At 33.6% G+C, this 26,218-nt stretch overlaps 1 protein-coding gene across 2 annotated transcripts in view; it reads right to left on the bottom strand.

Annotated features, from left to right (window-relative positions):
- Positions 1-26,218, bottom strand: part of LOC113514148 (uncharacterized) — a 55,480-nt gene that overhangs the window by 19,867 nt on the left and 9,395 nt on the right. Inside the window, exon 2 of one of the 2 annotated variants that reach the window (XM_052892626.1) lies at positions 21,473-22,583. The gene's annotated coding sequence lies outside the window, so the exon portion shown is untranslated. Of the gene's footprint in view, positions 1-8,785; positions 8,920-21,472; positions 22,584-26,218 lie in introns of those variants that run through there. The other variant, XM_031910995.2, reaches the window with a different exon arrangement.

Raw genomic sequence — 26,218 nt, 5'->3', positions numbered from 1 at the left:
AGGGATGAGTAGCAGCGTCCCTCTTAAAACATCACCAAAACCAATTGCCGTTGCCAACCAACCTGCTAAGAGTGGTAACTACTGGCAAAAGTCACAAATAGAGGGAGTCGTATGGTATATGTCATATGGTATGGTATAGAATTTTGATAGCAAGACCAATCCTTCTTTTATGGCCAGTATTTAGTAGCGGACTATTTATACAACTTAGAATGGCAAACAAACTGACGGCCCACCTTATGGAAAGTGGTAACCGTCGCCTATAGATAGGAGTAGTACTATGAATATAACAGATACTGTTTCGCCCATGATACCCCCCATGCGTTGCCATTCCTGAGGACTCAGATGTTATTCCTCTGTACCCAGTAAATTCACGCCATATCCCACCCTTCAAACCGAAACACAGCTATGCAAACAACTGCTTCACGGAAGAAACACGAATGGGATAGAGGTACCCAAGCAATCGCCTTTCATACAAAGTCTCCCTCTAGTGACATAACATTTGCAACACTTCACAATGATCGATAAACGACGATAAGGTATTCCTTACATTGCTATTATATTATTACATAATAATCGGCAGTAGTACAAAACAGTGCAAGAGTTTCAGTTATGTGCAACTTAAAAATCTAAAATTATAGTCTGTGACATCAAACAGCAATAGAGTAATTGACGGTTGAAACGTATATCAATTTGTATGCAATAGCATTAGTCCATCGCGGAAACAGTTTTCACTTTATGTCACTTTACGCTTCGTGACGTTCCTGTTACACGATTATAACCGCATGTACGCTCCGATCACTTGTACTAGTCAATTTACTGGGTACAGAGGAATAACACCTGAGTCCTCGGGAATGGCAACGCATGGTGTGTATCATGGGTGAAACAGTATACTCTGTTATGTCCATGGTACTGCTCATGTCTATAGGCGACGGTTACCACTTTCCATTAGGTGGACGGTCAGCTTGTTTGCCATTCTAAGTTACATAAAAAAAATGTGATCGTAATTTGTAACAGACTAGACAAATTTGACATGTGCACTTTTTTTTAATGCGTGATAATGAAATAAGCTGGCGGGGCACCAGTGAGAGGCCCGTCTTGGCGAATTCCACTAGAATTAACCACGATGGTTTCCAAGGGGAACCACGTGGAACTCGACCTGATAGGGTGTATTGCTATCCATTGCCGGATCAGCTAGACCCTATTACTAACAATCCTTTCCCCTAATGGCATCTATATTAGACATTTACAAAATATTGTATTTTACCCTAAGGTAATAAAGGAATTACATAGAAGGAGTGATAAAATTGTCAATTCATAGCAGGCCAGTGTATAGAAAATGTTATACGGCCGTATAACCCTACCATATTCAGATACAAACTGCTTGCATACTTTTTACATAAACTTTGTCGAATATATAATCTAGTAATCTAAAATTTATCTGTACACTAGCCTGCTATAAAATGACAACTGATGGTGTATCTTTCGTCCTCTTTTTACTAACAATATTTGCATACGAAGAAAAGAGACAACCGTATGATTTACAGTTTTTATTTTATCATTCCTTCTATGTAATTCCTAGTTCTTAGATTTTACAAAGCGTGTTTTATTTATAAACTAGCTAATGTGACACGTAGTTTTATTAACTACCGCCATCTACCGGTTCCATTTATTCCTATCGAGATAAAAAACTATTTTATCTCAAACAAAAAATCTATATTATGTAAGTATGGGAAAAACTTTAAAGTCCCATTGCTAGCAATATGCCCTATTAGGTCGACCTCCACGTGGTTCCCCCTGGAAACCATCGTGAGCAATTCTTGTTGAATTCGTCACGATGGGCAAACTGACGTACTTCATCTTCACCTATCATCCTTCACTGGTGCCCCGCCGGTGTATACCGATAGCGCGGGTTGGGTTACCATTCCATTATCACGCATTAAAAAGAAACGCCCCGTAGAAACCAACTTTTTTATATCTTTATGCAATCTACAATAGTATGACAAATAAGCTGACGCCCACCTGATGGAAAGTGCCAATCGCTGTTTATCTCTTTCAGACCCAAGATTTTTTTCTTTCAGATTATATATATGTTCATGTTTTGGAGCCAAGCCATCTTGCTGGCACGCACGAGACTACTGCACCACGTAACCGCTGAAATAATTTCTTATTGGCTGGTTTAGGATCTCACTATCATGTTATTTCAGCTTCATGCGTAAAAATGAATTGCGCGCGGTTTTAGAATTTTTTAAAGTTACAACTCACGCCCGTATCGTTCAGGTCTGAAAGGGTTATGAACATTAACAACACCACGGATACAAAACACCATTATCTATGGTGTCCCACCATGGTTTTTCTTCCTGAGGACATGGTGTTATACCTTCGTACAATGTCAAAATCTATGTCGCATTGTACGTATTCGAACCTATCAAAGTCCCGTTGTGTCGATTCCGTGTTCGCTCTTTGACACAGTTAACCATAGACAACATATTTTTTGTGTCACAACCGACTTACAATTTGAAAGGATTGTTTTGATTTCATTGTTTAAAGAGTTTAAATGTGGAACGAAGATTCTTGTATGGTCAGATTTTGAAACTCCTTACACTGTATGGACCAGATGTATTATTCTTAATCCATGGCTTTAATATCGGTCTTCTATAAAACCGAACTATCAATAAATAAACAAAAAATGGCAACCAACCAACCAAAAAGAAAACTAAAATATTTTTTTTTGATGGGTGAAAATGGTATGGTAACCCCGCCTGCGCTAACGGGATACGCTGGCGGAGCACCAGTGAAGGGTGATAGATGAGAATGAAAACAGGCCAGTTAGCCCATCATGATGAATTCATCAGGAATTAACCATGATAGTTTCCAGGGAGAGCCGCGAGGAGGTCGACCTGGTTGGGTATATGGCTAGCAATAGGATTCTCAGTCTCTATTACTAACAATCCCTTTCCCCCCAAACTAAAACAATCGAATTAATAAATTCGTCTTAACTTATACTTAACTTACATTATTAAGCACCTATCACTTATTTCTTTTCGTGTGGTTCCGGCAAAGAATAGGCCGTCCCTTTCTTTCGTGGGTTTTCGTGGGTGTCGTAAGAAGCGACTAAGAGAACTTATGGTCGAGGGATTGGCAACAACATCCTTTTTAAAACATCTCTAAAGCCTGACTGCCGTTGCCAATCCGCCTGTCAAGCGTGGCAACTACTGGCAAAACCCCCCAAGGGGAGAGGCTTATATTAAAAAGACGTTTAAAAAGACGAATTTATACGCTTGTCCTTGGTTAAGTTATTTGAAAATAAAATATTATGAACACAAAGGAACACAAATAATTATCAGATTTCCAAATTTATTAAATCAAATTTACACTAAAGAATTCGTTCATTTAAATTTCATTATAGTTAAAGACAGAGTCTTATTCAAAATGGACGGCTGAGTACTTGAGACGCAAAATTTATCTTTCAGATATGCTTTCATCTCTTGTTGAAAGCAGCTATAGAACATATACAGATATACAAGGACTGTGCATAGCGAAAGTCGACTCAGTTTATCTAGAATCTAGGTATCGGGACACACTACACCTGACCGGCTACACCATAGAATTATTAACGTTAATAAACGATAGACAGTACCGTGAAAGCGCTCTCAGTTATATTTATATTTGTTTATATTTTTGAAAGGAAAACTTGTTTAGGCGTATTAGGCGTTTTTTGAGATGGGGAAAAACCATTGAACTCGTCACACTGTAACCGCAACCGACACCTTTAAAAATAACAAAAAAAAACACGTAATTTTTCAAGTTTTCACTTCTGTTGGCACTCCGGGAGTGCCACTAGTTTTTTATACCACAATGCTGGCAAATAAGTATACAGCACGTTTGATAGGAAAGGGTCATTGTAGCCTATGGACGCCTACATATTTTTATAAGACAAGGGTCAAATGAGCATATGGCCTAACTGATGGTAAGATAACGTCGTCACCCAAAGCACTAGCAACACTTTTAGGAAGAAATATGCCCTTTTTTGGAGGTTACGATAATCATTACATTATCTATTTGTATTAATCTTATTAGAATTATTATTAAACAATAAAGTAGTTTAAAAATTAAAATACATTTAAAAAAAACTACTCGATCGATTTTGATAAAATTCGTATGGGAATCTAAACAGTTTAGAATTAAGGGAGATATGAGGTAATAAGTAGAAAAAATTATACCTCCTTCAGTTGTATGAGGTCGTTTGAAATGTAAAAATAGCCATTCTATTACGTAACATAAGTGTAGCGGCTCCTACATTTGTATAGAACAAAAATTAATTTATATATTATAGTATTTTGTTAAATTAACGATCAAATAAATTATTTCAATACACTCACACATGTAAATACTCTTAAATATATATTTATTTTTCTTATTATTTATAGGTGGATAACTGCGATATCTCTCTTTTATACTAAACATGCAAATAGTATTCGTACGTACGTAGTTAGTTTTATTTTTAGTTATTTTTTTATGTTAAAGTTTATTTTTTTTTAGTTGGAGAAAATTAGCTGGAGGGATCGAATTAGCAATGAGGAGGTCCTGCTTGGGGTTAAGGAAAAAAGACAAATTATTAGAACTATTGACGGCAGAAGGGGAAAATGTTGGGACACTTGATACGACACGACGAACTTATGAACATTATAATAGAAGGTAAGATAGAAGGAAGAAGGGGGAGAGGGAGACCGAGACATAGTTACATCAAGCAGATCAAGGAAGGAGTTGGTGTCGTGTCGTATTATGTGGTGAAGAGACTCGCTGCAAATCGTAGTGAGTGGCAAGAGCTCCACCGACAAGAGCGCAGCTCTTAAATAGGATAGACAGATAGAAAGTTTATTAATCGAGCACGTGGTTCACCTAATAATGATTAATCGCTTACCATCTAGTAAATATTAACAACACCACAGGAGTTTATTGTGCGTCAATACCCTAGTTTGACTAAGTTAAATTTACATCAAACCATATATCTAATATGATTATTATTAATAGAATAGACACACAGTCAGTTCTGTGTGTCAGTCTGTGGGGACTCCTATGTAAACTAGTTGATACTAAATCGCTGAAATTATAATAATGGGATACACTTGCCCCAAAGGAATTTAATAATTTCAATTAATATCCATTAAAGATAAATCGTTTGTGATTACGAGTATATTTTTTATTTATTTATTTATTTAAGGAACACCAACAGCATATTGCATTATAACATATAGGTATAACAAACATTAAATATAATACAGTATTAATGCACATACCTATTATAGGTATTCACAGCATTCACTTTAACATAGTTATACAGTGCGAGGAAATGAAGTAAATAATAAAAACAAACATGTAACCCAAGTTGTGAGCAATATCAGAAAATACGATTATGAGTGAATTGAATTAAAAAATATTAAAAAAAAAATATTCAACACTCTGATATTTATTTAAATATAATTATATTCAATCAAAAAAAGAAGAATAAAACTCTGTCAATCAAAATTCAAAATAATTCGTATTTATAACGAAAAGTTGTTTATTTATTTATTTATTTATTTAACACTTTATTGCACCAACATTATAAGATTTGTTGTACAATTTTCGACAAGTATAATTGTAGTACAAAAGGCGGTCTTATTGCTAAGCAATCTCTTTCAGACAACCTTTGGGTAGAAGGAATTAATGCATAAATAGGTAGGTGGCATTAAAAAATGGAATAATTTAGATTCTTAAATAATATGAACATGTAGAAAAATTATAATGATTTAATTATTTTTTATTTTTTTTAATTCTGTATCTTATTTTAAATTTATAATAAAATTTCAAGTAATTGTGTGTTTTTAACATAAATATTTTTCTTCTATTTTGTAATATACATTAAAAAAAAATGTATAAAAGAGAAAAATAAATAGAAATAATAATGCAAATATTAATCAAAATATTGAACGCTAGGTATTTTATTTACACTTTATCATAGGCGAAACAGTATACTCTGTTATGTCCATGGTACTACTCATGTCTATAGGCGACGGTTACCACTTTAATAGTTTCTGAATGAAAAAGTAACAAATATCATTCCATTGTAACAAATTTTCGCATTTTTATAATTATTCGTGATTATAATAGGATGATGATGATGATGATGATAAAATACAAACAAAATCTATTTTAATTGTTACTCTATTGTTACTTAATAAGAGATACTAAATGTTTTAAACTCTATGCTTTCTCTTGTAACGTGGAGAATTTGCGAGCGCGTGCGCTGCCGATCTAATCTACTGGTCAATTACTTTTTAAATGATCAGGATAGTATTTACGTCATATTATTACAATATTTTAAATGACTTTTAAAAGAAAAATTTCTCAGTTTTTTTGTATTTTAATTTTTTTTTTTTTGTTAAGCGTTTACATCGCAAAATCTAACTTTGACATCATTTCTTTTTAAATAGAATCCAATTCTTAAGATAATTCAAAAATACGAAATTTAAATTTAAAAATATAAATTCTAAAAATCGAATTTTTAGAATTTATATTTTTTAACTATATATATATATATATATATATATATATATATATATATATATATATATATATATATATATATATATATATATATATATATATAGCAATATCAGTCGATGTTGGTTTTATAATAATAAAAGTCATTACGGTGTAGTCTGAGCATAGAATGTACCACCCCATCCTATCAGGTGAGTGTCGTAAACAGCCCCTAAGGTAACCTTATAATAATCGAGGGACGGGCGACAGCATCCCTTTTTAAAGATCACCAAAAGTGAAAACTGGAGTTGCCAGTTCACTTGCCAAGTGTGGTAACTAATGACAAAACTCCTCGTATCAGGAAATCTGTGTTCATCAGTCGGCCGATTTGATGATGACAAGAGAAATGACTGTTTTTTTTTTACATAGCAAATTGTACCTATTTTTTTATTTATTTATTCATACTTTATTGCACCAAGTAAAAAGAGAAATAACAAATACAGTAAATATTAATGAGAAGTGATACAAAAGGCGGCCTTATCGCTAAGCAATCTCTTATAAAAATAGTATAAATAATTTCTGTAAATTAACATAATATAATTTAACAAATTATCAAAGGAAATAAGAATCAACACTTAAAAATTAGAGCTGGCTAGGGGAATCGAATCGTTTTTCTGTTTTGATTATGTATTGTGTTACGTCCTTGAACATTTCAGTTATAGCCGAGGGATCAGTTTTCTATACCCATAAACCAATATTCCGCCCGTTTCCGCTAAATTTACTTTGAATTAGTAATATAATAACTGCAAAAAACATTTTGAAAATGGACCCTTTTGATTTTTTTCTTATAATTCGAAGTTAGTATTAAATTTCATGAAGGTCAAATGACCGGTCTAATTGTTAAAACAATTGCCACAACATTTAGCATACATATTCATTCTATAACACATTCTATAGTTTCCATCCAGCTTCTCGAAGGTTGACTGTAAGATATTTTTTTTATGTAACTTATAATGGCAAACAAGCTGACGGCCCACCTGATGGAAAGTGGTAACCGTCCCCTATAGACATGAGTAGTATCATGGAAATAACAGAGTATACTGTTTCGCCCAGGATACTCCCCATGTGTTGCCATACCTGAGGACTCAAGTGTTATTCCTCTGTACCCTGTAAATTCACTGCCATATACTACCCTTCAAACCGAAACACAGCCATGTAAACACAACTGCGTCACGGTAGAAACACGAATGTGACTGAGGTGCTCATACAAAGTTCCCTCTGATAAAATAACGATAATATTGTTTATAATTTTCAACCGCCTTCAAAAAGTAGAAGGATCTGAATTAGGTCGTATTTTTATGTTTGTTACCTAATTACTCGGTCAGTTTAAAAACCGACTTGGATTTTTTTTCTGAAAGGATATATTATACATACAAATTGGTTCCATAGAAATTTTAGAAAAATCTATTTGGTAGTTTAGTTTTTGGATCAAAATAACTGGTATTTATCACAATTTAAATCGATTTTTTTTTTATAGAACGCAATCTTTAATTATTAAAATTTATCTAAGATAAAATATATTATCACAACAATTATGGCCAACAAATTAAATTTTAGATAATTCTATTAGATTTCCGGTAATTTTTTTTCTGTTGTAGTAGGCAGCATCGCTAACGGGAACACAAAAAATCGCGTTATGTAGATTACTGATCGGTATTAACTGTACTTTGCGCGTTGCATCGTTGTCTGAGCTTTTAATGGATATGTAACTCCATTTATACACGTAACTGACAACATAAAATGAGCTTAGTGGATTAATTTAAAACGTTTTTTTATTATATTTTCAATTAGAATGTAAACAATGAAAGCCTAAAATAAATATGGATTTTTATGTAACGAAATTGGGGAAATGGAGCTTTTATTGGCCACTATAATCCCATAAATACTTTTACAGTAAGCTTGAAAACAATTTTAATTTTAACTAAACAAATATACAATGTTTCGAAAAAATAAAAAAAAAATCCTATCAATTTAAAAATAATCTTTTTTAACTTTACGATTCAAAAATGAATACCACCGTCAATATAACAAAATTAATATTATAAGACCATAATAAAATAAAAATCTATAAATAAAAAATAAATCATTAAAATCGGTTCACAATCAAAGAAGACACTTTGAACCATAGTCAAATCGAGACCTTCTATTTTTGTAGTTGTTAAAAAGAAAATAAAAACAAACAGTTAAAATATCACAGACTCACCACAAACGTGATGATACACAATACTCGCGCGTCTAGAGCTGATCACAACACTGTACTGGATGGTAGGTGGTTGAAGTCAGCTAACGGGACATCGTACCACTTTGGTGCACTTGCCAGCATGCGACGCCTCTCTAAGGCCCATCGCGCATTGCGATACTCGACAGACACGGTTTGCAGTCGATGCGACTGAATTCTTACTCGTAACTCGCAGTTGAAAGCAAATGTTACGTTTCTAACAAGTAGACAAGTCAAAACTCCTATTTAGTATTTAATTAAAATAATTTTTGAAAGTTTTTGACATTACTATTGAACGGGTAAAAGGTTTATTTTTACTAAAAATTAAGTAGTTTTCACAACTTTTGACATTAGAATTGTCATATTAGTACCTACATTTGTTTTGTGTACATTTTATTTATTTATTTATTTTACAGTTTATTGTACGAACTAAAAAATATTAAATACATTAAATATTAATGAGAAGTGACAAAAGGTGGCCTCATCGCTAAGCAATCTCTTCCAGACAACCTTTGGGTAAAGGATATTGAGATAAAGACAAACGTTACGTTTTGTGTTTATTTCATTTTTTTGTGTCATATTTTGTACTTCTTACAATTAAAACAAATCTAACAACATTCCATTTATCAAAATAATAAAATTAAGGCTTTTAAGATATAACTATGTACGTTTTTAGTATATAAGTACATAAAATACATAGAAACAAATACGGATAAAGTCACGGATCAAAACCAGTACCTATTTCAAAATTAATTTCATGCAAAAATCCCATTTAAAGAGATTCACTGGTAACTTAACACGCTATCAACTAATATGGCGCGTGTAGATTATCGGCAGTGAAGTGTGCGAATTGCCTTTCTTTTTATAAGGTATACATACTCCGCGTTTCCAAACTCGTATACTACTAGTCGTTCTTAAGTATCATAATGTGCGAGAGGTCTTAGTATGACAGGTGGGGAACTAATGTCTTTATCCATTGAACTTAAAAGGAAAAGGTTGTTTCGAATAAATACCGGTTAATAAAGCTTATTGTTTACTTCAAATACCGATAATGAAAGTTAATTTAATTGTAAATAGATTTCGAAAATTGTCAATGTAGATTTTTAAAAGAGGGGGAGGAGGGGTACCTACTACTAATATTACGAATATGAAAATTTGTAAGGACGTTTTGATGTTTATAACTCCATCACGTTATAAACTATAATAACAGTTTACCATCAGACAGGCCGTATGCTTGTTTACCACCTTCGTGGTGTAAAAAAAAAAGTTGAAAGAATCTAACAGAAATTGTACACACGAGTAGGTTATATTTATTTATTTTTATTTAAATAACTTCATTGACCGAAATAAGTTACAAAAGGCGGACTTTGTGCTAGTAGCATTCTCTACCAGTCAACCTTTGAGATGAACAGTGAATCACCAACGTGGTACATCATTATATCCTATCTTAACGTATTTTATGTACTGTTTCACGCAGACAAAGTCGCGAAATATAACCAGTTGTTAATAATGTGAACTAGCACTTCATAGTTAAGCAATATACCTTGATCTCGTGGTCCTTTTCGAAAACCACCATCATTAATTTCTGATGCGTAATATTTTTTTTTATACAACTTAGAATGGCAAACAAGCTGACGGCCCACTTGATGGAAAGTGGTAACGGTCGCCTATAGACATGAGCAGTACCATGGACATAACAGAGTATACTGTTTCGCCCATGATTTTTTTTTTTTTTTATACCACTGTGGTGGCAAACAAGCATACGGCCCACCTGATGGTAAGCGGTTACCGTAGCCTATGAACGCCTGCAATACCAGAGGTATTACGCGCGCGTTGCCGACCCTGAAGAAACCTCTTTACCCCCTTTTGAAGAACCCCATGCTGTAGTCTCTCGGGAAAACCTCGGCAGGGAGCTCATTCCATAACCTGAGTGTTCGTGGGAGAAAGCATCTCTGAAACCGCGTTGTACGCGACCATTTAGGCTGTAAGGTATGAGGGTGAACTCCCTGTCGATACCCCCCATGCGTTGCCATTCCTGAGGACTCAGGTGTTATTCCTCTGTACCCAGTAAATTCACGCCATATCTCACCCTTCAAACCGAAACACAGCCATGCAAACACAACTGCTTCACGGTTGAAACACGAATGGGACAGAGGTACCCAAGCAATCGACTTTTATACAAAGTCTCCCTCTGGTTTATTATACCTGAATATGTTTTTACTGATACCTGTTCAAAATTCTAAACTTAACTAAAGTAGTCTTCAAAAAAAGGAAGTTTTAAATTCATTTGTTATTTTTTTATGCAACTTAGAATGGCAAACAAGCTGACGGCCCACCTGATGGAAAGTGGTAACCTAACTGGTAATCCACCAACGTAATCCAATAACGACGACGGAGTTATTATTTCTTTGCATCCAAAGCGAAAGAAAAAAAGAAAACTTTATAAGAATGTGGCGTAGAATGGCACTCCTTAGTAAGTAGCTAAGCATAAAGAGACTTTTTCCTTTCATCTGAACCTTTAATATAAGGAGACATCAAACGGTGAGGGAAAACGAAATGTAATAGGATCCCATCAAATTTTTAATCGTATAGTAAATGAAATGGGGAAAAGAACTGATTAAGTAATGGCTGTGTCCCGTGGCTTTACGCGGGTACTTTAGAATATAGAGTAATAAACGTATTTAGAAACATTAACATTTACTCATACAACAATGATAGGATTATTAAAATTTCGGTCACAGAATGAAAAAAGCCTACCCCTTAATAACATAAAATATAAAAAAGGCCAAGTCTAACATCGCATTTCTTCTACCTACTACAAAAGTTGATAAAATAAATAAATTTATTTATTCAAGTAAACTTAAATTTAGGCACTTATGAATAGTCAATCTTTCATTATCGCCCATTCGAAACACAATTTCAGAAGAAGATGAAAGAAGCGGCTAAGGGAGGGCAAGGGATAGCCAGCAGGAGCGTCCCTTTTAAAACATCTCCAAGTCCTAACTACGGTTGCCAACTCGCCCACCAAGCATGGTAACTACTGACAAAACCCCCAAAGGGAAGACCTATGTTCAACTATAAATTACTGAGACAAAGTTTAAAGTTCGGTTCCATATTTAAAAATGAAAAATAAGTAAAATCGTAATGTAAATGAGAAATTGTATCGGGTAACGTTATGTAAGATCCGACTAATGTTTTTTTTTAACTTTAAATATTTAAACGTCTCATTTCCTAGATAGCAGTATAGTCATAACTTACTTCGTTTTAGCGCCATCTGGTACGACATAGAGAAACCACTAAGAACTGCGCCATCTATTGACCCATTTAATAATTCACTTCGTGTTATGTGTCACAAGCTTTCACCAGCTTTTACTAGGGGTCGTAGTGCCTCATAAAATTATAAATATCTACTTAGATAATTATGTATGTACCTACTTATAAACTAAACATGAGTAATATGAATACTAATCCGATATCTATATTTTTTTAATGGATGATAATGGAATGGTAACCCCACCCGCGCTATCGGTATACACCGGCGGGGCACCAGTGAGGGATGATAGGTGAGGATGAAGTAGGTCAGTTAGCCCATCGTGACGAATTCAACAAGAATTGTTCACGATGGTTCCAGGGGGAACCACATGATCGACCTAATAAGGCATTTTGCTAGCAATGGGGCTGTCAAACTCCATTGCTAACAATCCTTTTCCCCCTTATATCTATATATTGGGTTCCTCTGGATGGAGGAAGGTTTCCCACTGATTTCGATATCGCCCATATCGGTCGGATATCTATTTCCGAATATGTTAAAAATCTGTTATCCAATATTTGTTTAGATAACAGAATATATAAATATTACAACTAAATTTTTTATAGATATTGCCATATCGTCATAGTCGTAGAATACTGACGGATCTGACAAAGATTACATATATAGATCCGTCAGTATTCTACGACTATGACGATATATTTCTCACTACTATTATAAACAAAGTATTCAATTAACTATATGACTGATATCGTGACCGTATCTTCTATTAAATATCATCAAATCAGCCTTTAACCGTCCACTCCTGAACATAAGCCTCCCCCTTGGGGGGTTGGCCAGTAGTTGCCACGTTGCCACCACGCAGGCGAATTTTTTTTATGGGTGAAAATAGTATGGCAACCCCGCCTGCGCTAACGGGATACGCTGGCGGAGCACCAGTGAAGGGTGATAGATGAGAATGAAAACAGGCCAGTTAACCCATCATGATTAATCCATCAGGAATTAACCATGATAGTTTCCAGGAAGAACCGAGAGGATGTCGACCTGGTTGGGTATATTGCTAGCAATGAGATTCTCAGTCTCCGTTACTAACAATCCCTTTCCCTCTGGCAGGCGGATTGAAAACCGCATATATAATTTAGAGATATTTTAAGGGGGACGCTGCTGCCCATCCCTCGCCCTCCCTTAGTCGGTTCTTACGGCTAAGGAAGAGCAAGCAAATACCAGAGGGAGACTTTGTACAAAAGTCGATTGCTTGGGCACCTCTGTCCCATTCGTGTTTCAACCGTGAAGCAGTTGTGTTTGCATGACTGTGTTTCGGTTTGAAGGGTGGGATATGGCGTGAATTTACTGGGTACAGAGGAATAACACCTGAGTCCTCAGGAATGGCAACGCATGGGGGGTATCATGGGTGAAACAGTATAGTCTGCTATGTCCATGGTACTGCTCATGTCTATAGGCGACGGTTACCACTTTCCATCAGGTGGGCCGTCAGCTTGTTTGTCATTCTAAGTTGCATAAAAAAAAAAAAAAAAAAAAAAAAGCAAATACTTCATCTTTTTCTGCATTTCTCTATACTCTAATGTTACACAATCTTCAAAAGTACTAAGCCAAATACAACAGGTCATTAGAACTCCCAAATACAACGCACCATTGCTATATTCTGAACCGATTTTGATAATTCTTTTTGTAAGCGATGTTTATTTCTGTATTGGCTACATATTATATTATTTTACTACACAACCTTATATCTTTTGATCCATAATGATAAATAAAAATACCTTAAATTGGCACAAAATTAATATAAGAGTTATATATATTATATGTGATTATATGTGTATATATATATATATATATGTATATGTAAGTATATGTGCATGTTTATAGGGTTTATGTATTTTATGTAATTTATAATGTGTAGTTTGTATTATTCTTTAAATGTATTTATACAATGTACGCAGATCGTATGACTGTCTATTTTTATTTTTAAAATAACATATAATTTACATGAAAAGGTTTGCTGGAAGAAATCTCTTATTAGAGATAATCTTGCCTTTGTACATTATGTTTCAAATGAATTGTGGTCAACATTATATTTTGTGTACAATAAAAAATAAACAAATAAATAATATTAATAATAAAAAGCATCTATCTATTAAAAAATATAAGGAAATCGGTCCAGAATTTGCCAATTAATCGCATAACATATAAAAAAAATCAAACGAAATGAGAACTGCCTTTTGAAATCGTTTAAAACTAAAAGTGTCATACATTATCATACATTTTTTCGTCTATTACATCGTAATGATAAAATCATGCCGTACCGTATCGTGCTATGTTAACTATAAAATCATAGGTCGTAATAAGTTTACAAGAAAGTAAATAAAACGTTAAAGGAACACTTTCCCACAACCGGTTCTGTAGCTATGGCTAGACTAGATAAACAGACACGGATCGGACTTGCTGCCCGATATTACACTAAGCACGTTGTTGGCACAATAGCATAGCATAGACAAAGTTTCGATTGTGAACACTATAAATATGGTAAATTTCATGGTAACAATGCACAGTTGCGTCCGAAGACATTTCGACCATTAGATATTGTACATAAGAGTTCCTCGCCTTAATATATAATTTATTTATTTATTTATTTAATAAGGTTCACCTACAACTTATACATTTTAAATGCTACTCAATCAATAACACAATAAAAAATAAGTTTACCTAATGTAAAATTCGTTTACAGGCGAACACCATATGTACTATTATAATTTATTTATTTATTTATTCACTAGCGGCCCGTCCCGACGTCGCACGGGTGGACATTTTTACATTTTAAAAAGTGGCCATTAAGGCTGCACACGCGACGGAAGTTTAAAAATAGAGTAATTTCTCCCCTTTTCCCAACATTTCCCTCCACTGCTCTGCTCCTATTGATCGTAGCGCGATGAAAAGTATACTATAACCTGCCCAGGAGTATGAAGAATAATTGTACAAAGTTTCGTTGAAATCCGTCGAGTAGTTTTTGTTTCTATAACGAACATACAGACAGACAGACAAAAATTTTACTGATTGCATTTTTGGCATCAGTATCGATCACTAATCACCCCCCTGATATTTATTTTGGATATATATTTCATGTACAGAATTGACCTCTCTACAGATTTATTATAAGTATAGATTAAAAATAATTACAACATTATAACAGCAAAAGCTAAATCAATGTTATAAACCTAGTGTGCTATCATACAAAGTTATAAGAAATGTATTTAACCAGACTCTAGATATTTCTAAGCCGCTTCTAATATCTTTGGCAGGCTACTACTAAATATATCAATTTATAATATTTAATAATTACTAACAACTACAATATCTGAACAATAAATAGATTAAGAGCTTGTGTCTAAGATTTTCCTTAATAATTAGTTATATCAGCTGTTACCATAATGAACATTGTGTTACACAAAAAGAAAACCAACTTCAGATGTGACAAAATCTGTTATTTTAAAAACTAAAAGGTCTGAACGGTAGCGACATTGATTTTATTTAATTTATATATCAACCAACCGACTTCATGGACACTCATTGCTATAGTTTCTTTCACACACGCCCACTCTAACTTGCCTACCTTGCTTTAGACTTATAATTTTCTTTTATAAAATTAGAATCCGTTATTGGCTGTTCTAAAATAGATTTGGCATGTAAATAATTTTTTAAAAGAGCTACGGATTTTTGTATCCAATAAATAAATAAAACACATTTGGATAACATTTCTATGGAGCCAATTTGTAATTTTCCAAATCGGTTTACAACTGACGGAGTTTTGTAATAATAAACATAAAAAAATAGAAACGAATTTAGATCCTTCTTTTTCTTTGAAGACGGTTGAAAATTCTGTATCTTAGAAACTGCTAGATCGATAATAATAAAACTTTAAAAATGTGTATGTACAACTTTAGTGATAGGACAGTTTTTAACTCGATAAAAAAAAATAGGCCCAGTACTGGGACAAAATTTCATGTATCGTGTCAACTAGTACACCTATAATGTTTATCAGTTTATATCATCGAAAGTGCTAGAAGATTTGTCAAGGGAGCTTAGATATACATAAATCAACGAGTTATCAAGTAAACAGCTGCCCACACTAAGCCAAAACGCTATTTTAATAAGCCCTTTTTTATTTGTAGAAAAAACAAAGAAAGGAAATAAACGTTAAAAAGACAATAACCGTTATAGAAAACAGTTCTACGAATTTTTCTGTTGTTTAAAGTTTAAAATATGAAATTTGATAATATAATCTCGGGATATTGATTAGTAATCAATCTCGCATGATAAGAAGATCGATAAGAAGATCGTTAAGAAGATCATATTTACAAATAAAAGGGTAACATGTCTTCTACCAAAACTCTTCAATACAGAACTGAAACTTAATGAAGAAGTTAAGTACCTTGGCATTATACTATACAATAAATTGCTTTGAAACAAACATCTTGTCTATTAACTAAACAAAGGCACAGTTGCATTCTACCTGTGGAAAAAGATGCTAGGAAATAAATGGGATCTTACACCAAAAATAACTCTATGGTTGTACAGAGCTGTGATAAGACCAATAATGGTGTATGGTGCGCTGGTTTGGTGGCCGAGGACAAAACTAACGACTACTACTGCCAAACTAAAAAGCTTCCAGAGACTGGCTTGTTCTACTGTCAGCAGCTGCATGAAAACAACTCCTACAACAGCAATAGAGGTGGCCCTCAACTTAACACCTCTAGCTTTGACGCCGAAGAAACGGCTGATCACGTAATCCTGGAATGTGAAGCTGTAGCCCCTCAACGTTTAGAAACCCTGAAAACGATGAGGTCGCTCTTTTGGGCCTAAGAAAATCCCAGAAAGCTTCTGTGCTTCTGGACGGAGCTGGGCTGGCTGTACTAGTCACGACTCAAGGTACAACGATCCAAATGAGAGGCTAAACGCGGAAAAGAGAGTCCAATTTACATTATATTACATGAAAATCATTAATAGTTTAGTAAAAACTATCAAAAATTCGAAAAAGTTACTAAATGGATTAGCTGTACTAGCCACGACTCATACGCACAACGGCCCTAATGAGAGGCTAAACGCGGAAAAGAGAGTCCAATTTACATTATATTACATTACATTACATGAAGATAATTAAAAATTTAAAAAAAATCAAAAATTCGAAAATGTTACTAAATAATGCGTACTATAAATTAATAATCTTATTATATTTGTTATCCAAAAGAACAAAGAAAACAAAAGCACTGTTAAATTATTTATATCATGACACGGGCATCGATAAAGTTATGGGAAACGTGAGTCATAGTAAGCGAAAGTGTAAGAGATCTTGCTTAGACTACAGTGAGTTCATGAAGACAATAACGTGAGAACTAAGCAAGAGCGATACGTAATTGAATATAATGAAAATTCGCATACGTATTTTTGAAATCTTCCGTCTGATACAACAATACAATACCAGTATATCTTATACTTAATGTTAGTTGTATGCAAATTTAACAAAACGAACAATTGTTTGTTAAATGTCTTGTAATTTGTAGTCGTATAATTGAAACCATGGATATAGATCTTAAAAATAAATTAATTGATCATGACAAAGAGAAATAAACCATAGTAACGTGTATATAAGAACAAAATAATAAATGGATAAGCAAGTTGTACATGTAATTAGGGATTCCAACTTTTTCCCCAAGACATAAAGCATGTTTAGGTCTGAGAAGAATATCAAACAGTATTTTAGAAAAATGAACAGTATTTCATTTATTTAATTTTTCAAATAATTATAATAAATAGACGATGAGTCGACGTGCAACGGCTTAGCTGACCCCATACGCGAATAAAAGACAAGTTAAAGATAACATTGATTCCCTTGTAAATGTCAAAATATACGCTAGAAACGACCGTATATTTTTATTACGTAAACAACAAAGATTTTTTTTTCACAACTTTATGGAAGTGTATAGTTGATTATTAGTTATTAATTTCTGTTTAATACCTCCGCGCATTCCTGAGGAAAAGACTGTTAACAGACGAACTAATAGAGTGACATCAAAATTACCCTATAGTATTCCATTTTCCCTTTTGACGTATGTGATTCTAGAAGTTCACGCACAGTGATCTGGAAATATACGACGCGCCCAAAAACTACAATGAGAAAGGTTCAAACTTGTCGCCGTACCGATGAGTCCATTCACTAGCCCTTTGCGTAATTCCCTTTTTATCACAATGACAAAAAAGAACCGACACGGAGAAGTGATCAGAAAGTGAAAACATGTTGGATTGATGGGAAAATGATTTGCTTTGTACATTCCGAAAATGCAATGCACGTCATTATACAATTATGTTTCATTTATAGAATACGTCACTACGGTAACAATGAGAAAATTGCTGTATTACAAATTACTATTATTAGTTATTTATTAAGCGACTGCATAGAGGAGGAATTTCTAAACTCGTCTGTATTTTTTAACTGTAGATTATGTAACGGCTTTGCTAATTTCGATAATTTATTTTCATTTAAACTTTAATGCACTGGGAGACTTTGTACAAAAGTCGTTTGCTTGAGTACCTCTCTCCCATTAGTGTTTCTATCGTGAAGTAGTTGTGTTTGCATGGCTGTGTTTCGGTTTAAAGGATGGAATATGGCAGTGAATTTACAGGGTACAGAGAAATAACAACTGAGTTCCTAGGAATGGCAACGCTTGGGGGGTGTCATGGTCGAAACAGTATACTCTGTTATGTCCATGGTACTGCTCATGTCTATAGGCGACGGTTACCTTTTTCCATCAGGTGGGCCGTCAGCTTGTTTGCCAGTCTAAGTTGTATAAAATAAATGTACAGTGAAATTGTATGTACATTTGATGAATTTAACAGCGGACATTGTTTTCCATCAGTTAACCATTGGACAAATAGAGAAATAAGTAGGCAGTGCATTTATTAATTTAGAAAACATAATTCTCTTTGCATTAGTTAAGGTTCATTCCCCTATTGATTCCATAAAATATTTTTAAATCGCACTTTTAGTTGCTGGACATAATTTATTACTAATTGTAATAAAATCGTTAGATAATCAAATACTACCACGTTGATTTAACTCTAAAGTTCTACCTGTAAATCTGCCAAGACATCCAGTTCAAAAATAGAAAAATCATTGAAAAATTTAACTGCCTTTGTAAAGTTATTTATTGTTACTAAAACACATCCTACTTCTCTATTTAAAACCTAGGTATTAATTCTAATTGGCTTATCAAAAATACATTCCGGAGAATCTATAAAATATCTATATGTACCTCACAGTATCTGTTTAATTAAATATAATAACTCTGTCTCGTATCTCACGTCGGTCGTGTATTTCCTAGTTCGTGTAAGTACAACATGCGACTAGATTACATCTCCTACTTTCACAACATGTAAATACTTTTCTTTGAACATTGCATTAATATTATTATTTATAGCAAGTAATGCTACACTTAAATTCTTATCCAGTCCTTGTAAATATAAGAAAGTGGATTATATTGCGTTCATTTATATGATTTCGCTTGTTAATTTAGATCAACATTTACAAGTTACTTTTAAGTCGGAAACTTGCTATGCAAATTAACTGAAATTTAATACACATAATACACGATGACAATTAATTGTGGTTTTGAACTAATCTGATGATGAAAGAAGGAGACTTTGTACACAAGTCATTTGCTTAAGTACCTCTGTCCCATTCGTGTTTCAACCGTAAAGCAGTTGTGTTTGCATGGCTGTGTTTCGGTTTGCAGGGTGGGATATGACAGTGAATTTACAGGGTACAGAGGAATAACATCTGAGTCCTCGAGAATGGCAACGCATGGGGGGGGGGGGTATCATGGGCAAAACAGTATACTCTGCTATGTCCATATTACTGTTCATGTCTACAGGCAACGGTTACCACTTTGCATCAGGTGGGTCGTCAGCTTGTTTGCCATTCTAAGTTGTATAAAAAAATAGATGGTTAAATAACAATATTCTATTGAAATGAGTAAAATAAAACAATAGATATATTAATTCATTGTAATTTAGTAATATGTACTTCCAACCAATTTATACTCATTTATTTCAACGTGTAGGTCGCTCTCTTCAAAATCATTAGAGATCATCAGAGGATCAATATAAAAGCCTGTTTCTGAGAACTTTATATTTTGAATCTTGTAATCTTTATAATTCGATTTTTGATTCTATAAGTGTATTATATGTGTTGATACTTTTCTGCTTGACGTTTTATATCAGATAAGACGACAACTAATTTAAAAAAAATAGAAATCAGTTTAAATTTATAAAATTTTAAATCGTGTAAGTTTATAATTATTAATAATGTAAATTAAGTCACTAATAATGTTGAATTTCATAAATACACATTATATTTTAACTGTAACAGTAACCGGACTAACAAAAAAAAGGGTCAGCCAATTCACTCATTTTAACAATTAAATTATTATACTTATTTTTGTACTTATTTTTTTTTTTTTTGATAATTAAACCAAAATTACCGTTCTTAAAAAAAACGTAGGTACATATGTGAACAAAAAAATAAACAAAACACCACAATGATTTTACTAACAGTTCCATATTGTACGAATAAACGTGACTCCTAAGAACATTAACAGACAACAATGGCTCATCGCCCTAATCTATTTTCCATACAACAAAATCATCACAAGGTTTGATTCGACTATTCACAAAAGACGGAGTTTCAACCACAATGAGCAACTTTCTGTCTAATAATAATATGGCCCATGCATGATATTATGGAAAAGTGCTGCACAATTACATAATACAAATGCTTAGTCATATTGAACCGACTTGCACGATTAAAGCACGTACTTTTACTTATTAAAGTATGTAGAAAATTATCTAAAAGTGTAGACCAGATAAAGGTCGTGATGTAATATTTTCGTGCTTTGAATAAAAATCAACTCTGACAACGTAATACCAAAACAGCCAGCTAATGATGACTTACTGATATTTCAGCACGATCATATTAAATTACTTGATAAAATATTTAAATTTGCTTATACAGTTTGACTTGGATATGAGTGCACGTAATATATTTAAATTGGAAAGTAAATATTTATAAGAAATTAAAATAAATTACACATATAATTATTATAAATTTAGCAAAACAAATTTCTAGATGTTCTGATTTTGACGATTTTGATGTTCAGTCAGAACTATATTAAATTACTTGTCAGTTATTAGACTAATTATGATGAATTATATGTAAATAAATGTTTGATTAATCAATCGATAATGGAGATCGTAACGTAGTTCATTAGTAAGATATTTTAAAAAAATCTTATATTGGTTTAAAAACTTATAAATAAATAAAAAATGGAACATACCAGTAAAATACATTTGTTCAGCCTGTCTTGCTATCTTCGAACCCCAATGAATCAATTTTCTCCGCTGCCACTCGTGTTTTTGTCAAAACATTGAGCCATATTGGTCTTGTTTCGCTTTCTTTTATGCCACAACTTCGTTACTCGCTCACGAACTATGAAATTACCTCATAAAAACTTTTTGTACATCCCAATTATTACTCACGTCTCCATGTTAATGCTGAATGATTTCTTATTTAACCTTTACAAAGGTTACGTTATTTTCTTATTGCAAAGTTACATTTGCTTTTTTTGAGGTTTCTCCTCACCAATATAACCTTTATTGCCTTCGATTACTGCACAAAATATCGCATTTTCATCAGCAACTTCTATTTCATTGTGTTCCAATGAAGATAGTTCTACTTAAATTACGGATACCACTTTTCCTTTCCTTTAACCTCCACATATATCTTCGCAGATAACAGTCTATTTCATCTCAATACGCAACAATGTTATTTGTGGATTGTAATCAACATGTTAGGCTTCCAATTTTAGTGGTAGTGACTTTTACAAATTAGTGCAAATTTATTTAAATCAAATATCCATAGGTAATAAAATTGATGTAGTAATTGTACATTACTTTGTTTTAAAATAAACTTACAATTCATAGATATATATTTTGCAATAGATCTGATTATGATCTATTTTTTATTGTATTCATTTTAAATAATATTTTTAAAAAACTTATTTGAACATTTACGTTATATCTTTCTTGTATAATAAATGTTTTTTATTAGAATTTCCTTCACAATGTCTCAAAAGTATCCCTATACTTGTTCTATCTGTACATATTCATTGGTTGCCATTTATCATAATTACCATCTATTCCAATTTCAATTAATCTTCATCACAATCAAGTGATTATAAAATGTTTGATACAAAACAAAATTTAACGATTGTTTCGTAATTACTTTTACGGATTTCCTTTGTTTTATCGTTTGATCTTCAAACTCGTCCACGACTGGAACGTTATGTATTGCACTGTGAGCTTAACAAGTTGCAAGTTTGTTAATTTCCTTAACCAACTCGTAATGATTTGCACTTTCCACTTCTTCACAATGGTAGGTGATATTAGCTGAAACAACACAAAGATCATTTTAACAAGACATTGATGAATCTTTGTAGGTATCAATGAAGTTTGTTATTATATTTGGACAATGCTAAATTTATACAAAAAGTGGACTAACTATGATAATCGGACTGGCGAATAATGGACGGTAATTTGTTTTGGTTGTATGTACAAGTATATCCGGATATTTGATACGTTATATTATAATTTTTTTTTATACAACTTAGAATGGCAAACAAGCCGATGACCTACCTGATGGAAAGTGGTAACCGTCGCCCATAGACATGAGCAGTACCATGGACATAACAGTACACACGCATACTGTTTCGCCCATGATACCCCCCATGCGTTGCCATTCCTGAGGACTCAGGTGTTATTCCTCTGTACCCAGTAAATTCACGCCATATCCCACACTTCAAACCGAAACACAGCCATGCAAATACAACTGCTTCACGGTTGAAACACGAGTGGGACAGAGGTACCCAAGCAATCGACTTTTGTACAAAGTCTTTCTCTGGTTTAATTTAAATAGCATGATACATTTTTATAAGTAGGGTGTCGTATGAATTGGTTTTAATCGTAATAAAACGGCAGTCATTTTTTTTTTTAATCTACTGAGAATTCGGAAAGTTGTTACCTGTTGAGAAGAGTCCGCAAGAAACTCGACTGTTTTAAATCTCTGTTAACATTATGTGTTTTTAAATAAATATACTATGTCTAAAATTACTTGGTCGTTAAAAACCCATGCATGATCGACTAATACCATTCCCATTTATCATTGAAGTAATCGTTTAGTATGACTTAATAGGCTTTGTTCCATAAGTGTTTTTAATAATAGTTTAAAATTTATTAAAAGGCAGATCCAAAATATACTTTGGTATTTTATTATAACATTTAATGCCCATTCCCATAAAAGAGCTATTAACTTTTTCTAAACGATACTTTGGAACAGCAAGATTAAATTTGTAGTCATGCCATGTAAGAGATACTAGCAACCAGACCCGGCTTCGGACGGGTAAATAAAATCAAATACAGCCTACGTTTATTTATTATTTACTGATAAGGTAGCTCTCTATAGAAAATAGAGAATATTTTAGTTTAATCGTAACAAAAAAGTAAAACAACAAAAAAAAAACACAAAGAAATCAGTAGCAATTCTTATATTCATAATGGCGCAGTAGTTTTACCAATCAATACAACAATTCTCAATATTAGCTAAGTGTAAAGTGTAATATTGGAATGCACTTAATGCATGCGATACGTACCACCTAAATGATCATTTGTTTGCATGAAAAGTCATGTAAATATGCATAATGTATGGACAAACTTATACGGTTACATTTCATTGCACAAAAAAGTGAATAAATTATATCATTGTATAGCCAATTAATTAAAGTGTTTATTACCGACAAGTGTCAATGTTCACTGATCCACGGCCATATAACTAGTCTGGTCATAAATACTGTTACATAAAAACTTTTCCTTTTTTTTTCAACTTTTTAATTATTTTGAATTTGGAACACATTTATTATTTTAAAATCTTCTTTCGATTTCGCGCCATGTCACATATTTTTTCGTGTTCTTTATCAAATTACGATATGGAATAGGGTGTCAAAGAAAATAGGATTGCAGTGATCGCCTTGCACAAAGTGGGTATGGAGCCGTCGGTCATATTCCAGACACTTCAAAAGCTTGGTATCAACCGTATGTTCGTATATCGTACTTTCAACAGATACAACAACACTTCCTCTGTCGAAGACCAGAAAATATCGAGGCGGCCGCGTGCTGCTAGAACTACAAAGACTGTTAATGCTGTTAAAACCAGAATTCGTCAAAACCCCATTAGGAAGCAAAAATCGTTTTTTTTATACAACTTAGAATGGCAAACAAGCTGACAGCCCACCTGATGGAAAGTGGTAACCGTTGCCTATAGACATGAGTAGTACTATGGACATGACAGAGTATACAGTATCGCCCATGATACCCCCCATGCGTTGCCATTCCTGAGGACTCAGGTGTTATTCCTCTATACCCAGTAAATTCACGCCATATCCCACCCTTCAAACCGAAACACAGCCATGCAAACAACTGATTCACGGTTGAAACACGAATGGGACAGAGGTACCCAAGCAATCGACTTTTGTAACTGACAGAACCGACAGAAATGTAATCATTTGGTGAAATATACATTTACATACAGGATCTTTTATTATATATCTAAAGCAAGTTTAAAAAGTATACAAAAAGGCACGTAAATGAATTATCATTTAATCGACTGAAAACACACGAGGTAATAATATATGGCATGGTATACAGTAGTCCGTATGCAAAAGCTTTAAGATATTCAGCTATGGAGCGGACTATGCTTGGAGTCTCTTTGCGTGATAGAAACCTAAATGAGGATATCCGCAAAAGAATCAAAATGGCCGATATAGCCGAAGGATAAGTAAGCTGAAGTGGCAATGGGCTGATCACATAGCTCGAAGAACCGACAACCGATGGGGGACGAAAGGTTTTTAAGTGGCGATACGGTAGTATGGACAAACGCGGTATAGGACGACCCCTCCCCCACTAGATGGATCTCAAATGCATTGCAGGGAGTCAGTGGACTGCAGGTGACTCAGACCCGATATTTATGGCAGTCTATATGGGAAGCCTATGTTTAACAGTGAACAGATAACAACAGATAATACATACATTACATACATCACGCCTGTCTCCCATTAGGGTAGGCAGAAACAATGGAACGCCAACTGCTTCGATTCAAACAAACCTCTTTCGCTTCTTCCACATTCATCAATCTTTTCATACACGCTCGCCGGTTACGGGTACTTTTAATTTGGTCCTTCTTCAGCACGTCGCCTATTTGGTCGACATACGTCCGTCTAGGGCGGCACCTATCGACGTCTCCATTCATTCTTGCTGCATAAATCTCTTTCGTAATTCTTCTTTCATCCATCCTCTCCAAATGACCAAACCAACGACAGATAATATGGAAACTTTTTAGATATTGTAATTTTAAAACTATAATTTTATTTGATACTTTCGACTATCTTGGTCTTTGTCGTTTAAATATGAGAAAATATTTGTCTGTCACAATAAAATTGTTTACTTAGACATACAAAGAGTAATATAAAAAATGTGGGAGGTGATTATACATAGAAGTGTTATTTTGATAAAATTTTACTTTCTAGACGTTCATTTGTAAAAAGCAATAATAATGTCTAATGTTACTGAATTACTAGTTATATCCCGTGACTTCAGCCGTTATTGGATGTGTTTTATGCGACTTAGAATGGCAAACAAGCTGACGGCCCACCTGATGGGAAGTGGTAACCGTCGTCTATAGACATGAGCAGTAGCGTGGACATAACAGAGTATACTGTTTCGTTAAAAGGCAAAAAAAAAACGAGGGTAATGTTTTTTCGTTATAATATGTATGTATGTATGTCCGGCCGGATCTTTGGCGTTGAACCACGGAATACGTAATTAATTTATCTATGCCCAATTTTGCTTTTCGACGCACGGTTAACGCATGAAATTTTCGAACCAATTTCTGATTGCATTCCGACGTCGAAACCGTGTGTACGATGTATCGGTTTTTTTGTCATACGCTTGGAGTAGCCCACATTTGGACTTAT

The sequence above is a fragment of the Galleria mellonella genome, unplaced genomic scaffold, assembly GCF_026898425.1.
Source record: "Galleria mellonella isolate WM207_F2 unplaced genomic scaffold, CSIRO_AGI_GalMel_v1 utg1634, whole genome shotgun sequence".
Taxonomy (NCBI): Eukaryota; Metazoa; Arthropoda; class Insecta; order Lepidoptera; family Pyralidae; genus Galleria; species Galleria mellonella.
Note: the sequence above shows the minus strand (reverse complement) of the source record. Positions and strands in the feature narration are given on the sequence as shown.